The sequence below is a fragment of the Rhinoraja longicauda genome, chromosome 15 (assembly GCF_053455715.1).
Source record: "Rhinoraja longicauda isolate Sanriku21f chromosome 15, sRhiLon1.1, whole genome shotgun sequence".
Classification (NCBI taxonomy): domain Eukaryota; kingdom Metazoa; phylum Chordata; class Chondrichthyes; order Rajiformes; family Arhynchobatidae; genus Rhinoraja; species Rhinoraja longicauda.
This window is the reverse complement of record NC_135967.1, coordinates 5158167-5177180: the sequence shown is the minus strand read 5'-3', so window position 1 is coordinate 5177180 and position 19014 is coordinate 5158167. Positions and strand designations below refer to the sequence as shown.

The 19014-nt window shown below is 45.7% G+C and overlaps 1 protein-coding gene across 2 annotated transcripts in view; it reads left to right on the top strand.

The window, feature by feature from the left end:
• Positions 1–19014, top strand: part of acsl4a (acyl-CoA synthetase long chain family member 4a) — an 86954-nt gene that overhangs the window by 10602 nt on the left and 57338 nt on the right. The gene's annotated exons all lie outside the window — the stretch shown is intronic.

Genomic DNA, 19014 nt, shown 5'->3' with positions numbered 1-19014 from the left:
AGAATGGGTGATGTTTCGGGTTGAGACCCTTTTGCATCTATCCACAGTGTAAACCAGTATCTTCCTACACATTTCCAGAACAATGTTTTTTCCATTGTTCCTGTGCTCTTATATCAATTTTGGAAAACCCTTGTTCGCTCTTGTTTCTTTGTGTTTTACCTCAAATAATATTTTTAAGAGATCAATCTTAGGAAAGTTTTGCTTTATTAAAAAAAGCAGCTAATGGAGCAGTACAAGGAAGTGCTAACGTCTTTGCACAATTCTCACTTTATACTGTGTTGATAATCTGCAAAAGTGTTAATGCTTAAATTACCAGCCGATGAACAGTACATTAGGAAGCGGGAAGGATTGCTTATTGCTTATATTTCTGCTATCTGCTTGCAGTTTGCTGCTGTTTTAATCAAGCTGTGTAAACCATCGGAAAGAGTCTAGCTTCTGAAGGCTCACTGGGCTTGCATGTGCCATGTTTCCAGATCTTTGCACTGCACGGGAGTTGTGAGTAAAGAAGTGTGTGTGCCTGTGGTTATGGGCGGTCTTGATTGAGTTAATAATTTGAGCACCTCAGCCAGTTTTAATCTTGAGATGCAAATCGCAAAGTAGCTGTCTGACTCACGCGATTGCTCAGTGAAATGTTGAGAAATGTGCGTTAACCTTTTGACTGGTGTATTTGCTGAAATTTCAGTTTACAGGGGCTCCTCAGCTTACCATGGGGTTCCGTTCCTAGAAACCCATCAGAAACAAAAAATATCGTAGTACATGCGATCACGTGGCCGGAAGCGAGCTGCGGGTCGCTGCCGTTTGCACCATCGCAAAGTTGAGATATTGCAAGTCGAAGCATCGTAAGCCGGGGAGAACCTGTAGTTTCGAGATACAACACGGAAACGGGCCCTTCGGCCCATCGAGTCTGCGCCGACCAGAGATCCCTGCACATTAACACTATCCTACACACACGAGGAACCATTTACATTTATACCAAGCCAATTAACCTACAAACCTGTACAGCTTTGGAGTGTGGGAAGAAACCGCAGATCTCGGAGAAAACCCACGAAGTCACGGGAAGAATGTACAAACTCCGTGCAAATAGTTGGGATCGAACCCGGGTCTCTGGCGCTGCAAACACTGTAAGGCAGCAACTCTACCACTGCGCCACCATTGAATGTTTGTGCTTTGCAACCATATTCCATCGTTGCTGAAACTGATTGCAATCATCTACACAACTTTACATCTGCTGATGGATCAGGGAACAAATGAGGAAGAACCTTTTTCTGCAGGGAGTACTTATGGTCTGGAATCCAACCCCCCCCCCAGGAGTGGTAAAAGCAGCATCAATCAGTGGCTTGAGATGGGAATTGAGTGGGATGAAGGGAGATTAATTTGCAGTGCCTGGGGAAGGAACAGGGCAATGGGAATGACAAGATTGCTCTACTAAGGGCAACCAGACATGGTGGCGCCACACAAAATGAAATGTGATGTATTGAGCATTTCTGTACAATTTTGATGGATTTGATTGGTATGGAGGGGAGGTGGTGACCTTGAAGGCAAGGTGTGCAGCTAATATTGTTTAAGGATTCACTTTTTTAATAAAACAAAACGATAATTTTTTATATTGGTCGATGAAAAGCTGTTCAAACCTATAGGTTTTCTGGTCATGTAAGGTACAAACTGCAAATCCAATGAATGTTAACTTCTAATTATTTGGCTTAGTTTGTTTATTGTCATGTGTACCCGAGGTACAGTGAAAAGCTTTTGTTGCGTGCTAACCAGTTAGTGGAAGACAATACACGATTACAATCAAGCCATTCACAGTGTACAGATACATGATAAAGCGACTATTGTGAATAACATTTAGTGCAAGATAAAGCCAGCAAAGTCTGATCAAATATAGTCCGATGGTCTCCAATGAGGTAGATAGTAGTTCAGGACTATTCTCTGTTGTGGTAGGATGATTCAGTTGCCTGATAACAGCTGGGAAGAAACTGTCCCTGAATCGAGAGGTGTGTGTTTTCACACTTGCATATCTTTTGCCCGATGGGAGAGGGGAGAAGAGGGAGTGGCCAGGTTGCGACTCGTTCTTGATTATGCTGCTGGCCTTGCCGAGGCAGCGTGAGGTGTAATTGGAGTCAATGGAAGGGAGGTTGGTTTGCGTGATGGTCTGGGCTGTGTCTGCAATTTGCTGCAATTTCTTGCGGTCATGGATGGAGCTGTTCTAAACCCAAGCTGTGACGCATCCTGATTAAACGCTTTCCACAGTGCATCTGCAGAAGTTGAATGAACGCTTTATTGTCACATGTGACAAGTCACAGTGAAATTCTTTGCTTGTGAAGAAGAATTCTCAAGGGGTTGCTGTGGACATGCTGAAGTTCCTAAGCCTTCTAAGGGAGTAGAGATGTTGGTGTGCTCTCTTGGTTGTTGCTTCAATATGGGTGGTCCAGGAGAGGTTGTTGGTGATATTCCTAGGGATTTGAAGTTTTCAGCCATCTCTACTTCGGTGCTGTCAATGCAAATTGGGTTATGTGGAATAACACTTTGCTTCCTGAAGTCGGTCGCTATCTCCTTTCTCTTGCTGATATTGAGAGAAAGGTTGTTGTCTCCTCACCAGAACACAAGGTTCATGTTGCCAGCGTTCCTTTTGTTCTCCTCGTCCCCTTTGTAAAATGATACAGTCCAGGTCCGGCAGCATCTGCGGAATGAATTCTGGCAAAGGCTATTTGATCTACAAGGTTAATTATTGTTGTTTTTAATACAATGATGTTGAGACACGCTTTGATCCAGTTGATGAGTTTGGAACCGGGGAGATGGTAATAGTATATGTGTGTTTGACTATTTTAGTACTCGTATGAGGAGAAATTCCTCCACTTGGAGAATGAGTCTTTGGGTGCGAATGCTGATGCTGATAGATTTTTGAAAATTAAACTAGTTTGAGGATATGGCAATAGAATGGGCAAAGTGGATTTTTAGATTTATTTAGAGATACAGCACAGAAACAGGCCCTTCGGCCCACCGGGTCCGCGCCGCCCAGCGATCCCCGCACACTAACGCTATCCTACACCCACCAGGGACAATTTTTATATTTGCCCAGCCAATTAACCTACATACCTGTACGTCTTTGGAGTGTGGGAGGAAACCGAAGATCTCGGAGAAACCCCACGCAGGTCAAGGGGGGAACGTACAAACTCCGTACAGATGGCGCCCGTAGTCAGGATCGAACCTGAGTCTCTGACGCTGCATTCGCTGTCAGGCAGCAACTCTACTGCTGCGCCACCGTGCCACCGTTATGGACTGCAGAACCATGGGAAGGGTGGGCTTCTGGAGGACAAGGGTGGCTTCTGTTGCTTGGGTTTTTATGATATTCTTGAGGCTTAATTGCTGATCAATGTAATCTGGTGGTTGTTGCCGGACAATGCAAAAGAGTGCAGTAGATGGTCTGGGCCACGCAAATAGTTCCCCTATCCTTAAATCTTCAGTCCCGACATTGTATCAGTTAACCGTTGATATTTGTTATCTGTCTGGTTGAATTTTGTCTGTCTGCTCTTGAGATAACTGGCCTCTCCTTATCTTCCAATGGAAACGACATTTCAAGATTCAAGGTATTCACGTTCCTCAACATGTTTCCAATTTGTTTAGGAATGCAACAGTGTTCTGCCTTCGCCGCTTGTGCCCAGGGGAGGCTGCCTTTCCCACCTGGGACTGCCGTATTCTAGTTTACTCCTCGTACATCTAGTAGAGAAACAAAGCAAGGAAGATAGCTATTCAGCATTTGTACTTTTGCAATCATTATGCTTCTGAGCTCATAGAATCATTGATACTCGTGGTGCAGGAAGAGGCCATTTGGCTCACTGTTTCCATGCCTGTCAAAATTAGACCTTGCGTGAGGTCATTCCTCTTCCCTACTCCTGGTACTTCCCCACAGCCCCTTCAAGAGCTCATCCAGGTATCCTTCATTTAAAGGACCTCTGCTGCCGCTCCCACTATTTCCCCTCCGGCCATTTTCTCCAGATCGGCATCACTTGTTGGATCTGGAGTAACTCGGTGGGTCCAACTGCATCTCTGGAGAAAAGGAATAGGTGATGTTTTGGGTCTAGACCCTTGTTCAAATGGTCTGTATTTCTTCTTTCCCCTCCATCAGTCTGCACAGCTCCATCCCTCTCAGTGCCGTCCGCCAAGGCATGCTGGTTCCCTCCAACCATTGCTATCCAGGCCTCGGCCTCCCCTGACAATGACACTCCAACAATCTCATAAACCACTGCTATGGCCTTCACACAATGCAATGACTGGAACTATGTATGTGTACACCAAACAATACGCACTGCTAGAGTAGGATCTCCCTGCTCCTGTGTCCTGCACCTTGGCTGTTACAGGGCATGTACCATGCACACCCGTCCACACATCGCATCTGCCTGCCCTGCTACCTTCATGGACCTTTGGACGTGTGCAACAGGATCCCTCTGTTCCTGCGCAACACCCCTCATGTATTCCATGGCCCTGCCTGCGTGGTTACTTTATGTTTCTCTAGACTGTGTTCTGTCTACCTTTCCTGTCTGCTAACCAACCCACCAAACTCTGCCTGCAACCCCGAACCCTGATGTCCCCATCCCACTGCCCAAATTGGCATTATCAGCAATCGTCCTGTGTATGAATCCGCAACACCCATGTAGACTACACAAAGCAGGGGGCCAGCAGCTGAATCCTGTGGCACTGCTCATTCACAGCCCTCCAGTAACCCAAATCCAGTAATCCACCCTGGATTTCAGACCACTCTCCCAACCCCAAGCTTCTAATCCAAATTGCTCCTTTCCGTTGCCCCTTGTTCAGTCTGTTCCATGGGATGTTGACCAAAGCTTGGCCAAAATCCAACTCTACCTCTGCAAACGTTCAACCCTCCCTGTTGCCATCACCACAGAACTCTGCGGTTTGTACTACTTGGCACCTCACCTACAAGAGGCTGTCACCTGTCGGTTTACTCCTGCCATTTTCCATCCTTTAGCTATTATTTTGTGCAACGACGAATGTTTTTTTAAGGACTGTCTAAACAATTTGATCAAAGGATAGTTTGCATTGAAGAGGATACACTAGACGGTGGTAGAGTTGCTGCCTCACAGCGCCAGAGACCCGGGTTTGATCCTGACCTTGGGTACTGTCTGTGTGGAGTTTGCTCGCTCACCCTGTGACTGCGAGTTTTCTCCGGGTGCTCTGGGTTCCTCTCGCATCCCAGACAAGTGGGTTTGTAGGTGAATAGCTTCTGTAAGTTGCCCCTCGTGTGCAGGGAATGGATGAGAAAGTGGGATAACATGGAACGGGTGGTCGGTGTGGGCTGAAGGGCCTGCTTCCACATTGCATCTCTAAAAAACAGAAGTCATGAAGGAAGGGTTAAAAGTAATGCAGCAAAAGCTTGTCTCAGACCTTGTCTTGTACTTAAAAATATTTGAGGGGGGTTGGAAGTGTTTGCTGCGACTATTGTGAATTGGATCAGTTGGCTCTTTGATATTATTAGTGAGTGGAAGGAGTGCACCTGCTGGTAGTGGCTGGCTAGGGGGGTGGTGCGTGCGTACGTACACGGTGGGGTGAGCGCTGAGCGCCCTGTCGATTGGCTGGCCAGGTGGAGGGAGGGATCAGCCCCAACCCAACACAGGGAAGTGAAATACTAAAACGGACCGGCCTCGCCACCGTGAACCAGCTGTCAGCAGCATTAGGCAGATTAATGGTGCAAAATAAAGCTCTTCCCTGTCTTCAGCACAACCATGAAAGGCCCCTGTTGCAGCCTGTAACTGATCCAAGGTGTCTTGAGGCACTGGCACCGACATTTACTGACAAGGACAGCCAACCACCACATCTTTGTTTGACTAGAAACTGTGTTTTGTGCGTGTTGAATCCTTCTCTTTCCTCCCTCAACCCTCTAACTGCAGTCTATGTCAAAGGTGTGTGTCTGTCTGTGTGTCTGTGTGTGTGTCTGTCTGTGTGTGTGTCTGTGTGTGTCTGTGTGTGTGTGTCTGTCTGTGTGTGTGTCTGTCTGTGTGTGTGTCTGTCTGTGTGTGTGTCTCTGTCTGTGTGTGTGTGTCTGTGTCTGTATTACTCTAAAGAAATGCATCACATTGTTGCTGTGGCAGCAGAGCAAAGTCACTCTGGTCTCTATAAACTGAAGGCAATGCAGTGACTGTTGAATGCATTGCAGTATATTTGAAGAACTAGAATGAAATAAAAGGGTAATAAAATTATAAGGCTGCAAACCCCCTGCGCCAGGTGTTTGGCGGTGTAACCTGGCTTAGAAACTCCCATGCATGGTCCTCATTGTTAAAGAGCCTTTGAATAGTCACCTTTTTTTCTATTGTGAATTGACACAAAGTGCTGGAGTAACTCAGCGGGACAGGCAGTATCTCTGAATAGAAGGAATGGGTGATGTTTCGGGTCGAGACCCTTCATCTGACCAAGAGTCTGGGGAGAGGGAGACACAGATATGGAAGGGTAAGGTGTGAAAATGAGACTTCAAAGGGGACGAAGGTCAAGGAAAATGTAGAATAGATCATTGTTAGCGAGGGGAAGATGACTACCAAGCATACCAAACGCAGGCTCGGCGATCGCTTCGCTCAACACCTGCGCTCGGTCCGCGTTAACCAATCTGATCTCCTGGTGGCTGAGCACTTCAACTCCCCCTCCCAGTCCCAGTCTGACCTTTCTGTCATGGGCCTCCTCCAGTGCCATAGTGAGGCCCACTGGAAATTGGAGGAACAGCACCTCATATTTCGCTTGGGCAGCTTGCAGCCCAGTGGTATGAACATTGACTTCTCCAACTATAGATAGTTCCTCTGTCCCTGTCTTCCCCTCCCCATTCCCAGATTTCCCTCTATCTTCCTGTCTCCACCTATATCCTTCCTTTGTCCCGCCCCCCCTGACATCAGTCTGAAGAAGGGTCTCGACCCGAAACGTCGCCCATTCCTTCTCTCCCGAGATGCTGCCTGACCTGCTGAGTTACTCCAGCATTTTGTGAATAAATACCAAGCATACAAAGATACAATTAAACCAGGAAGACAGTTAAACTGGTCGGAGTACTAGGATGGGGAGAGTGGGAAAGCAAAGGTTACTTGAGGGTGGAGAAGTCTATATTAATACTGCTGCGTTGTTTATTGTAGGTGGTTCATACCACAAAGAGTAGTTCTTGTTCCCGTTTTGAGTTTCCTCTTTCATTCCATCCCTGGTGCTGCAGCAAGATCGTTGTACAATGCCACGTGTTTGCTTCTGCCTAACGCTTCTGACGTGGTCATATTTCTACCTCCTCATTTAGCTTTCCTACTCCACTCCCCATTCAAACTGCAGGATGTGCATTTAAGCAACGCTCTGTCTTGTACACGGGCCAGCTAAACTTTAAACCGTTCTTCAGCTTGCTGCGTGCAGGAAGGAGGTGGAGTTATAGCTTTCTGGAGAATGTTCTCCAGAATTTATTCTCTTTCCCAAAGATTGAATTGTTTCATATCCACGGTGCCAAGAAGACAAAAATTCTTAAGTTGTAAATGAGACTGCTTCAAGAGTGTCATTAGTGACAGCCGTCTATTTTCATCTTAAATCTCTTTGCATTCCAATTTGGACCAATCCCACTTTTATGCTCTTTGCTAGTAGTCATCGTGAATGTCCAAAATTAGCCCGGTCATGGGAAAAAAGACTAAATGGAGTTGTCATTTGTCTTTGCAAAATGTTATTTCTGCTCTGGGTTCTGGAGATTACAAACTGAGTGCAAGGGATTACAAACCGTTCATTTGTGACGGTTTTCTGCCCTGTATCTTGTTACCTGAAATCTTTCATGGAAGGATATCGTGCAACACTTGTGCGCTTGTCTCCTAACTGCCTGCTAACTGTCTCCTAACTTTCAAAAGTGGGGCGGCACGGTGGCGCAGCGGTAGAGTTGCTGCCTTCCAGTGCCTACAGCGCTGGAGACCCGGGTTCAATCCCGACTACATGTGCTTGTCTGTACGGAGTTTGTACATTCGCCCCATGACCTGCGTGGGTTTCTCTCCTAGATCTTTGGTTTCTCCCCACAATCCAAAGATGTACAGGTTTGTAAGTTAATTGGCTTGCTATAAATGTAAATTATCCTTGGTGTGTGTAGGATAGTGTTAATGTGCGGGGATCACTGGTCGGTGCAGACTCGGTGGGCCGAAGGGCCTGTTTCTGCGCTGTATGTCTAAGCTAAAACTAAATTAAATGATTAGGGATTGAGGGTTTTGATGAAACTGTGGCCTCCTGTTGCAAATTTCCGTAATGCAGCAACTAATGCAAACGTACCCTGAGCAGTAAATGTGGGATAGCCTTCTCCCAATGGCATGCTGCACTGTGATAATGCTGGGTCCAACCAGCCCTCTCCCAGGTCCTGGACCTTCAGTTTCTGCCGTGGAGGAATCCGAGGTAATTTACAAAGCCTGGGAATCTCCACAATCTGGCTGAAAAGCTTTGAATGCTATAAATTAAAATTCAATTCTTAAACTCTTTGCCAGATGCATGTTGCGTTAAGCAGCATTGATCTGGGGCTTAAGTGAATTCTTGGCAAGCCTGATTTCAAATTATTTAACTCATGAAGTTTACCAGCATCGCCGCAGACTAAGTTAATAAAAAAAAGCAAGCTCGTCAAATGCACAAATTGGTCATCCAGACAATGTGATTTTACAATTATAAGTATATGTATATGTATATATATGTGTGTGTGTGTGTATATATCCTATTCTCTTCTGATATTGCCATAGATGTACCCTAAAACAATTTTTGGGGTAAGATATCTTTATGAATGAATGCTTTATTGTCACGTGACAAGTCGCAGTGAAATTCTTTGATTGCATACCCAAGGTATGTAAATGGTTGCCACATAAAGGGCGCTGACAAAGTATCCCGCTCCCGGGTATCCGACCTATCCATGCCCTAAGCTCATCTGCCTTACTCGTCAGGCCCCTTGCATTAAAACATGTGCAGTTTAAACCAACCCTCCTTCCTCGCTCTCCGCCTTTCACCTGCCTATTCTGTCCACTAACCTTTCCCACACCATCCTCCATACCACCTTCCAGCCTCTCACGTGCCTCTGTCCTGCACGAGATCCCATCCCCCTGCCAATCTAGTTTAAACCCTCCGGTGTAGCATTAGCAAACCTTCCCGCTAGGATGTGGGTCCCCCTCCAGTTTAGGTCCCTTTTATACAGCTCACCCCAGCCCCGGAAGAGATCCAAATTATCCAGAAATCTAAATCCCTGCACCAACTCCTCAGCCACACATTCATTTCCCCGATCTTCCTATTCTTACCTTCACTAGCACGAGGTACTGGAAGCTGTTTGAATAATTTAAAAATATGACGAGCAGTAACTAGGCTTCTAATATGAGTACAATACCTCAAAGTGTAACTCCACACGGATTATTCCCGGTACCAGTGGAAACACCACTCCAATGCTGTTGTCTTCACCAAGAATAGCTGGGTTCAGGGAAATGTGGGGATTGTATAAAATTATTTCACTAAGTTTTCGGTTTATTCAATTTAATCCAGAATATACCTGAACACACAATTTGTGCTCTGTGACATTTTTTCAGACAAATTGTTAATTTCAACACATTTTGGAACGTTGGCCTGCATGGATATAGGCCGAATTTGGCTAAATTTGAGCCTACATTTTGTATTTTCTGCTTTGTGATTTTAATAATGTAATACATATGGTAATGCTATATTGCCATACATGGGCAGGTTTTAAAAAGGAACTCTGTGTATGCATTGTTGTCACCTTCTCCGAGCTAACAATGATCTATTCTACGTTTTCCTTGAGCCTCATCCCCTTTGATGTCTTGTTTTCACACCGTACACTTATCTCAGTTTCCCCCTCTCCGCTGACTCTCATCTGAATAAGGGTCTTGACTCCTCACTCCAAACATCTTTGGCTGCTGCAGTACTGACCTTCTCTCCAGCTAATGTCAGACATAAAGGTGTTCACAGCAGATGATTATTCAATTCCATTTCTGGCATCCCAGCTGGTAATGCAGTTAAGCCTCGGTCACATTTAGGAAGGAGCTGCAGATGCTGGTTTGTACCGAAAAAAACGAATGGAGGCGAGAAAAATAATTTATTGTGGATTTCTGATTATCCTTGAACCAAAAGTCTTTATTGGCTATCACAGAGGTCCTTTTACATTGCCATGGTCCTGGAATTACATGTAGACAGAACTAAGTAAAAATGGCTGGTATCCTCCCTGCAGGTCCCGTTAACTCTGAAGTTACTTCAAGACCAAGGTATTTATTCACAAAATGTTGGAGTAACTCAGCAGTTCAGGCAGCATCTCAGGAGAGAAGGAATGGGTAACGAAACATCACCCATTCCTTCTCTCCTGAGATGCTGCCTGACCTGCTGAGTTACTCCAGCATTTTGTGAATAAATACCTTCGATTTGTACCAGCATCGGCAGTTATTTTCTTTTACTTCAAGACCAGATCCCAAACCACTGTCCCTCCTGTCTCTTGAAGGACAAGGGAAGCTGTCATATGACAATGCCACTTCTGCAAGTTGCACAGTTTCAATCAGTTTAGTTTATTGTCACGTGTACTGAGGTACAGTGAAAGGTTCTTGGTGCATGCTAACCAGTCAGCGGAAAGATAATACATGATTACAATCGAGCCATTCGCAGTGCACAGCTACGTGGTAAGGGAATTGAGATTTAAAAGTGTGGCATGATTGTAGTGTGTGATTGCAGATCCACTTCTGTGACAAGCCCACAAACAGCCGCCTGGCTTGGGTGCCATCTTGTTGCCGATCAGCATGGCCACATACTGGCATCCCTTCATCACCACTAGTCCCACAAACTGGACTTCCCTGCTGGACAGCTCAGTGGCAATACATTTGCCACATAAAATGAAATCAGTTCAAGGAGGGAGTTCAGCATCACTTTTTCCAAGGGAATTGAAAGATGCCCCAGATCTGACCTCCACTGTCATCATGCATTAATGAATGAGTTTAAAATGTCTGACCTCTAATGGAATACCTGCATAGATTCCTGGTGTGGATTTTTTTTCCAGAGACCCAGAGTTACTCCAGCTTTTTGCGTCTATCTTTGGTTTAATCCAGCATCTGCAGTTCCTTCCTGCACACTTCATCTGCTCAACTGCAAAATCTCCTCAAGGTACGCCTACTTTGAAGAAGTTCTCCTACTTTCTCCTCCGAGTTCTGCATATAATTCTTTCTCCAGAGATGCTGTCTGAGTTACTCCAGCTTTTCCTGTTTATTTCTGAAGTTATCTTGATTTTGGAAGCTGCAGATTCTGAAGGGGTGCATTACGCACAACCAAAGATGATGAGTGAAAAGGCAGTTCTTTGCCAGCTTGTCGTCACGCTAAATGTTTTCTTTATCTTGCGTCAATCCTGTTTACATCCAATCCGTGTGACTTAACTGTTGGGTCGTTGCCACTCGCCGGGCCTGTCTTAATGTGACTGCAATGTGATTGCTGTTTTCCTTTTTTATTTTGTTAAGATTTCTACCATGATAAAATGTTCCAGTCACAATTCTGAATCACCTCTTGCCCAAGTGCTCTCCCCTTTCACCCACTTCTGAGGATAGTGAGCTAGTTTGGAGGGTGTAGCAAACATGCTGCTTATAAAAAGATCAGCTCTGCCTCCACATGCTGCATTCCAGACCCTCTCAGCTGGCTGACGGCAGTGGCTGGAAGTCTCTCAGTCAGTGAACAGCACTTCTATCCTGTTGGTAAGGGCACTGGTTTCATTTTTTATTTTCCTTGGGGTATTTACTTTGTGAGATTTTAAGAATTTGTGTAAGATTACTCCAGGACGATGTGGCGTCCTGTTGAGTATATCTTGAGCTATTGCTCTCACTTTAAAAAGTGCTTCTGTCAATGGAAATCGGTTAACGCGGTAACTTTATGCTAGATTTATGACCGGGTTATCTATATACTAAAACTCTCGTTTGTTTGTTTGTTCCTGAACTACAGCCAAAACGGTACATGATAGCGCGACAATTTTAGGCCCACCTTACTCACCGTCGTCCCGTTGGTGCTAATGGAAGAAGTTTCATTTAAATCGGTGTTATATTTTTAAAGTTATTCACATTTTAAAGTTTAAATCTATCTCCTAGGGAAGGAGGGGGGAGGGAGGGAGAGTGGGAGGGAGAGGAGGGAGAATAAGGGGAGGAGTGGAGCGAGGGGGGGAGGATAAGGGAGGGGGAGGGAGGGAGGGGAGGATGGAGAGGGGAGGGGGGTAAACTTTAAAGTTTACGTAATCCAATGTAGCCTGGTAAATATCAAACTATAGATGCTGCTGATCTGAAGTAAAGAAAATCAGAAATGCTACAACTCCTCTGCAGCCCAGGCAATGCCTGTGGCAAGAGAAATGGTTAAATGTTTCGGCTAGAAGTTCCTTCAATTATTGATGGGTAGGTATATATGAGAATTGAAAATTGCTACTATTGATCTAAGAATACTATAGTCCCCGATCCTTCAGGCTGACTGCTTTCTTCCATTGGTTCTGTGTGGTTTTGATTAGACACGAGCTCTTCCAACTGGATTCCTTAATCGTATTCAGCTGTGAAAATTTCCATTGGGGAGTAGGCAAGAGTTGAGTTTGGCAGAAAAGATTCCATATTGGCAGCTTGCTTGCTGCCTTGGTCTTAATGCAGTGCTATCTGATTAGTGTAGAGCTTGTCCATCTTCCAATGCAGTCCTGAATACTTTGGTCAGGGATGTTGCTGAAAGTATCGGGCATGCGGGGTGCATTACAAAATGGGCGTGTTAACCGGTGGGCAGCAGAGTGGCGTAGCGGTAGAGCCACTGCCTTTTTGTGCCAGGGACCCAGGTTTGATCCTGACAATGGGCGCTGTTTCTTTGGAGTTTGTACATTCTCCCTGTGACCACGTTGGTTTCCTCCCACACTCCAAAGACATACAGGTCTGTAGATTAATTGGTTTGGTATAAATGTTTTTAAAAATTGTCCCTCGTGTGTGTGGGATAGTGGTAATGTGCAAGGATCGCTGGTCAGTACAGACTCGATGGGACGAATGGCCTGTTTTCCGCTGTATCTCTAAACTAAACTTCTGAAATAATGTGGAGATTGTCCTGAATGTGAATCTGCTAGTGTGCTGTTGATACAAAACAGTTTTGTATGATATGGGGATGGCGGCATTTCGTATTGGAAGGAACTGCAGATGATGGTTTACACCGAAGATAGACACAAAATGTTGGAGTAACTCGGCGGGTCAGGCAGCATCTCTGGAGAGAAGGAATGGGTGACGTTTCAGGTCGTGATGGCATTATATAGGCTGTGGATGTTGTCTATATGGACTTCAGTAAGGCATTTGACAAGGTTCCACATGGAAGGTTGATTAAGAAGGTTAAATCGTTGAGTATTAATAGTGAGGTTGCAAGATGGATTCAACAATGGCTGAATGGGAGATACCAGAGGGTAATGGTTGACAACTGTATGTCAGGTTGGAGGCCAGTGTCTAGTGGAGTACCCCAAGGATCTGTGTTGGGTCCACTGTTGTTTGTCATTTACATTAATGATCTGGATGATGGTGTGGCAAATTGGATTAGTAAGTATGCAGATGATACTAAGATAGGTGGTGTAGTTAATAATGAAGTAGATTTTCAAAGTCTACAGAGAGACTTGGGCCTTTTGGAAGGGTGGGCTGAAAGATGGCAGATGGAGTTTAATGCTGATAAGTGTGAAGTGCTGCATTTTGGTAGGACAAATCAAAATAGGACGTACAGGGTAAATGGTAGGGAATTGAGGAATGCAGTGGAACAGAGGGATCTGGGAATAACTGTGCATTGTTCCCTGAAGGTGGAATCTCATGTGGATAGGGTGGTGAAGAAGGCATTTGGTATGCTTCCCTTTATAAATTAGAGCATCGAGTATAGAAGTTGGGATGTAATGTTGAAATTGTACAGGGCATTGGTGAGGCCGAATCTGGAGTATGGTGTGCAGTTCTGGTCGCCAAATTATAGGAAGGATGTCGACAAAATGGAGAGGGTACAGAGGAGATTTACTAGAATGTTGCCTGGGTTTCAGCACTTAAGCTACAGAGAGAGGTTGAACAGGTTGGGTCTTTATTCTTTGGAGCGTAGAAGGTTGAAGGGGGACTTGATAGAGGTTTTTAAAATTTTGAGAGGGACGGACAGAGTTGACGTGGGTAGGCTTTTCCCTTTGAGAGTGGGGAAGATTCCAACAAGGGGACATAACTTCAGAATTAAGGGACAAAAGTTTAGGGGTAACATGAGGGGTAACTTCTTTACTCAGAGGGTGGTGGCTGTGTGGAATGAACTTCCGGTGGAAGTGGTGGAGGCAGGCTCGATTTTATTATTTAAGAGTAAATTGGATAGCTATATGGATGGGTGGGGATTGGAGGGTTATGGTCTGAGAGCAGGTAGATGAGACTAGGTCAGAGAAAGTGGTCGGCGTGGACTGGTAGGGCCGAACGGGCCTGTTTCCGTGCTGTAATTGTTATATGGTTATATATTGCACATTGCTGTTCATTGAGTGAAAGAGCAGAATGCCAGCTAGATTTGAGCAAATACATTGACCCAATTGGAACCTGATAAGGATATCTGGGCACCATGTTAGAGGAAGGATGTTGTCAAACTGGAATGGGTACAGAGAAGATTTACGAGGTTGTTGCCAGGATTAGAGGGTGTGAGCTACAGGGAGAGGTTGAGTCGGCTGGGACTCTATTCCATGGAGCGCAGGAAGATGAGGGGTGATCTTATAGAGGTGTATAAAATCATGAGAGGAATAGATCGGGTAGATGCACAGTCTCTTGCCCAGAGTAGGGGAATAGAGGACATAGGTTTTAGGTGAAGGGGAAAAGATTTAATATTAATCTGAGGGGTAGCATTTTTTCGCACAAAGGGTGGTGGGTGTATGGAACAAGCTGCCGGAGGAGGTAGTTGAGGCAGTTCCCAACATTTAAGAAACAGTTAAACAGGTACATGGATATGACAGGTTTGGAGGGATATGGATCAAACACGGGCAGGTGGGACTAGTGTAGCTGGGACATGTTGGCCGCTGTGGGCAAGCTGGGCTGCAGGGCCTTGTATCCACTCACTATGATTCTAAGAGTGCATGCTGGAAGGTTGCAAGAAATGAAGATCCAAGCGGATTTGGTGATCTTTACATTAAAGATGTTGGCCACCATACGTGGGAGTCCAGATGTGGGCCATCATACGTGGGAGTCCAGTGCAAGAGGATATAGCTTTAACACGGCCTCCTCAAGACCCTGGTCAGTGAATCAGGCACCACTCCTTGGCGACGATGACTCCTGGGAGGGCAAATGCTGTAAATTTAGTGGTGAAATCTAAACCGGAAGAGTCCAAATACAAGGAAAGATTAAACATATTTGTTGGAATTTAGTAGGAAGTGGGGTTAGTAAGGAAGTTCAATTCAGTGTGGCAACAGGAGCAGATGTACTTGCCTGAAGCAATTGAACGAACTGAATGGGCTCTTAATGACACCCCCATGTTTATTTAATTGAATTTTGCACTTCAGGCTTCCAATAATGGCATTTGAACTCGAGCCTCCAGATTGTGCAGGCATTTAGATGTTAGTTCCGTAACCCTGACCACAATGCCACCGCATCTGCAGTGGAGACACCCTGGAGAATGGGAGAGTTGATCTTTGACCCATTTGTAGCCATCCACTCACTCGGTCATCACCCGAGCTTGCTGGCCTTGTTTGCTTGGTCTGTTTGTATCTACCTTGCTCCCATCCATTCAGAGTTCACTCCGGTGCTTTGTGCGGTCACGACAATCTAATTCCCTTGACCTCATTGCATATTACCTTGTGTAGCCGTCCCAATTGCAAGGACAAATATATCATGGTCATCGTTTATCTTGTTGGCCTGATTCTCCCTGGCAACCAAAACTCTATTTCTGGCAGGTGCAATAGGATTGAGTTGTTTTTTTGCTTCAAGTGAGGCCATTAATGTTGTGAAACGAGAGTGCAAATGTAATTAATTCTCTTCTGCAGTTCTAATTTCCTAAAGTTACCAGACTGGATTCTTGTCCATCAGCTTCTTGTATGAAGCTGTAGGCGGAAGCAAATGGAAGCTGAAACTTATTTGAACAAATTGTGGGAGTTCATGAATGTCACAAACAAATGGTGGGAATGAGCTAGAAAGTGCTGATCTTTTGGCTGAAGTTAATTCGCTGTTGGAAATGTAGCTGAGATCCTAGTCTGTGATTTGCTGTTCGCAGTGCTTAGAATCCAGCTGTCTGCAGGAGAATAGTGCATGCGGAAGATGCTAGGCAGCGAGCTTACAGTTTAGTTTAGAGATGCAATGCAGAAACAGGTCCTTCGGCCCACTGGGTCCGCACCGACCAGCGATCCCCGCACACTAAAACTGTCCAACACACGCTATGGACAATTTTACATTTATACCAAGCCAATTAACCTACAAACCTGTAGGTCTTTGGAGTGTGGGAGGGAACCGAAGATCTCAGAAAACCCACGCAGGTCACGGGGAGAACGTACAAACTCTGTACCGACAGCACCCGTAGTCAGGATTGAACCTGGGTCTCTGACTCTGTCAGGCAGTAGCTCTACTGCTGCACCACCGTGCCACACAGTTCTGGCGTCAAGTTCTGAGAATCATTTTGCCTTTCAAACTTCACAAAAAAAAGCTGTCTTTGTTCAAGCACTGGAGTAAAGGCCGTTTTGCCCCAGACGATAACCTCCTCGGCATGTGAAGACAGGTGATGCTCCATTCACTGGAGACTGGGAAGTGCTGCCTGCAACATGAGCCTTCAGCCGCCTCTCCTTAATATTTGCCAGCATGACACATGTCTCCATCAGGGTCTGACCTTCACTGTCAGCATTGTAGGTGAGGTCGTGGGGGTGGCTGTGCAGAAGGGGGGGGGAGGGGGGATGAAGGGGGGGCAGGCTGGTGGATAAGCATGAGCTGCTTCAACAGTGCACACACTGCAGAGTCACAGACACTTGAACAGGCCAGAGGCTAGGTATTCCTCATCAAAGTGACTCATCCCCCTGCCTTCCAAAACTCTACATCATCTGCAAGGCCTGAACCAGGAGTGTGAAGCAATATTTGCAACGTGCTTGATCGAGTCCAGCTTGAATAACCAGGTTGGTGCAAGCTCCAATTTTTTAACTTGTGAATGGTGCAACACCTGGTAGTACTGTAGATGCTGGTACAAATCGAAGGATTCACCAAATGCTGGAGTAACTCAGCAGGTCAGGCAGCATCTAGGAGAATGGGAGTGGGAGGGGGAGTTGAAGTGCTGAGCCACCGGGAGATCAGGTTGGTGAAAGCGGACTAAGCGAAGGTGTTGAGCGAAACGATCGCCGAGCCTGTGTTTGGTCTCGCCGATGTAGAGAAGTTGACATCTGGAGCAGCGGATACAAGAGATGAGGTTGGAGGAGGTGCAGGTGAACCTCTGTCTCACCTGGAAAGACTGTTTGGGTCCTTGGATGGAGTCGAGGGGGAGGTAAAGGGACAGATGTTGCATCTCCTGCAGTCGCAGGGCAAAGTGTACTGATGGCTGAGCAGTGGCTGAGCACTTCAACTCCCCCTCCCACTCCCAGTCTGACTTTTCTGTCATGGGCCTCCTCCAGTGTCATAGTGAGGCCCACCGGAAATTGGAGGAACAGCACCTCATATTTCCCTTGGGCAGCTTGCAGCCCAGCGGTATAAACATTGACTTCTCCAACTTTAGATAGTTCCTCTGTCCCTCTCTTTGCCTCCCCCTTCCCAGTTCTCCCACTGTCTTCCTGTCTCCACCTATATCCTTCCTTTGTCCCGCCCCCCTGACATCAGTCTGAAGAAGGGTCTCGACCCGAAACGTCACCCATTCCTTCTCTCCTGAGATGCTGCCTGACCTGCTGAGTTACTCCAGCATTTTGTGAATAAATACCTTCGATTTGTACCAGCATCTGCAGTTATTTTCTTACACTCTCTATTCTAGGCCACTTCCCTTGTCAGAGTAAGGCCAAACGCAAATTGGAGGAACAGCAGCTCATATTCCGCTTGGACTGCTTACAACCCAGTGGCATGTATATTGATTTTTCTACCTTCAAGTAATCTTTGCATCCCCCCTCTCTCCATCCCTCCCCCATTCATGTCGTACGAGTTTCAGTCATCTTGTTGAGTCTCATTGTCTGTAACTCGTTTCTCCTAGCCCACAGCTAACAATGGCCTGTTTCCTTTATCATCGTTGCTTTTTTACACATCTTTCATTCATTTGTTCTAGGTCTCCTATCACCGTCTGTCTCGCTCGTTTCCCTTTCCCCTGGCTATCAGTCTGAAGAAGAGTCTCGGCCTATTCCTTATCTCCAGAGTTGCTGTCTGACCCACTGAGTTACTCCAGCATTTTGTGTCTATCTTCGGTTTAAACCTGCATGTGCAGTTCCTTCCTACACAGCAGGTCAAGGCAACAGCCCAGCACCAGCCTGAGGAGGGAGCTCTGGCTAACATGCACCAGCCACATGAAGTCTTCACTTTTTTGTGTTTAGTTTTCGCTGAGTTTTGTGTGATACCAGTGACGTAGATTTATAAACTCGTTTCAATTTCATTGATCTAGGAGGAAATGCTTATGCAGTCAAGAGGGAACAGAATGAGTTGGCCAACAAAAAGGGAAATGGATGAAATGCAGGCTTGAAGAATAAAGTTGAAATTGTTAAAGTGTAACTGAGGAATTTGGGTAGATTTGATATCCAGGAATGTAATCAAAATGTGAATAAAACATTAATTAATACAACATTGAAAATACTGGAGTTGCTGCATATCTGAAATAGCAGATGTGCAGGAAATACCTAGAAGGGTCAGAAACAATTAATGACACAGTGGTGCGACTAGTCGAGCTGCTGCCTCACAGGACCTGAGATCTGGGTTTGATCCTGACCTACGTTGCTTTCTGTGTGCAGTTTGCACTTTCTCCCTGTGGGCTTCCTCTGGGTGCTCCGGTTTCCTCCCACATCCCAAAGACGTGCGGGTTTGTAGGTTAATTAGACTCAGTTTTTTTTTAAATGCCCCTTGTGTGCAGGGAGTGGAT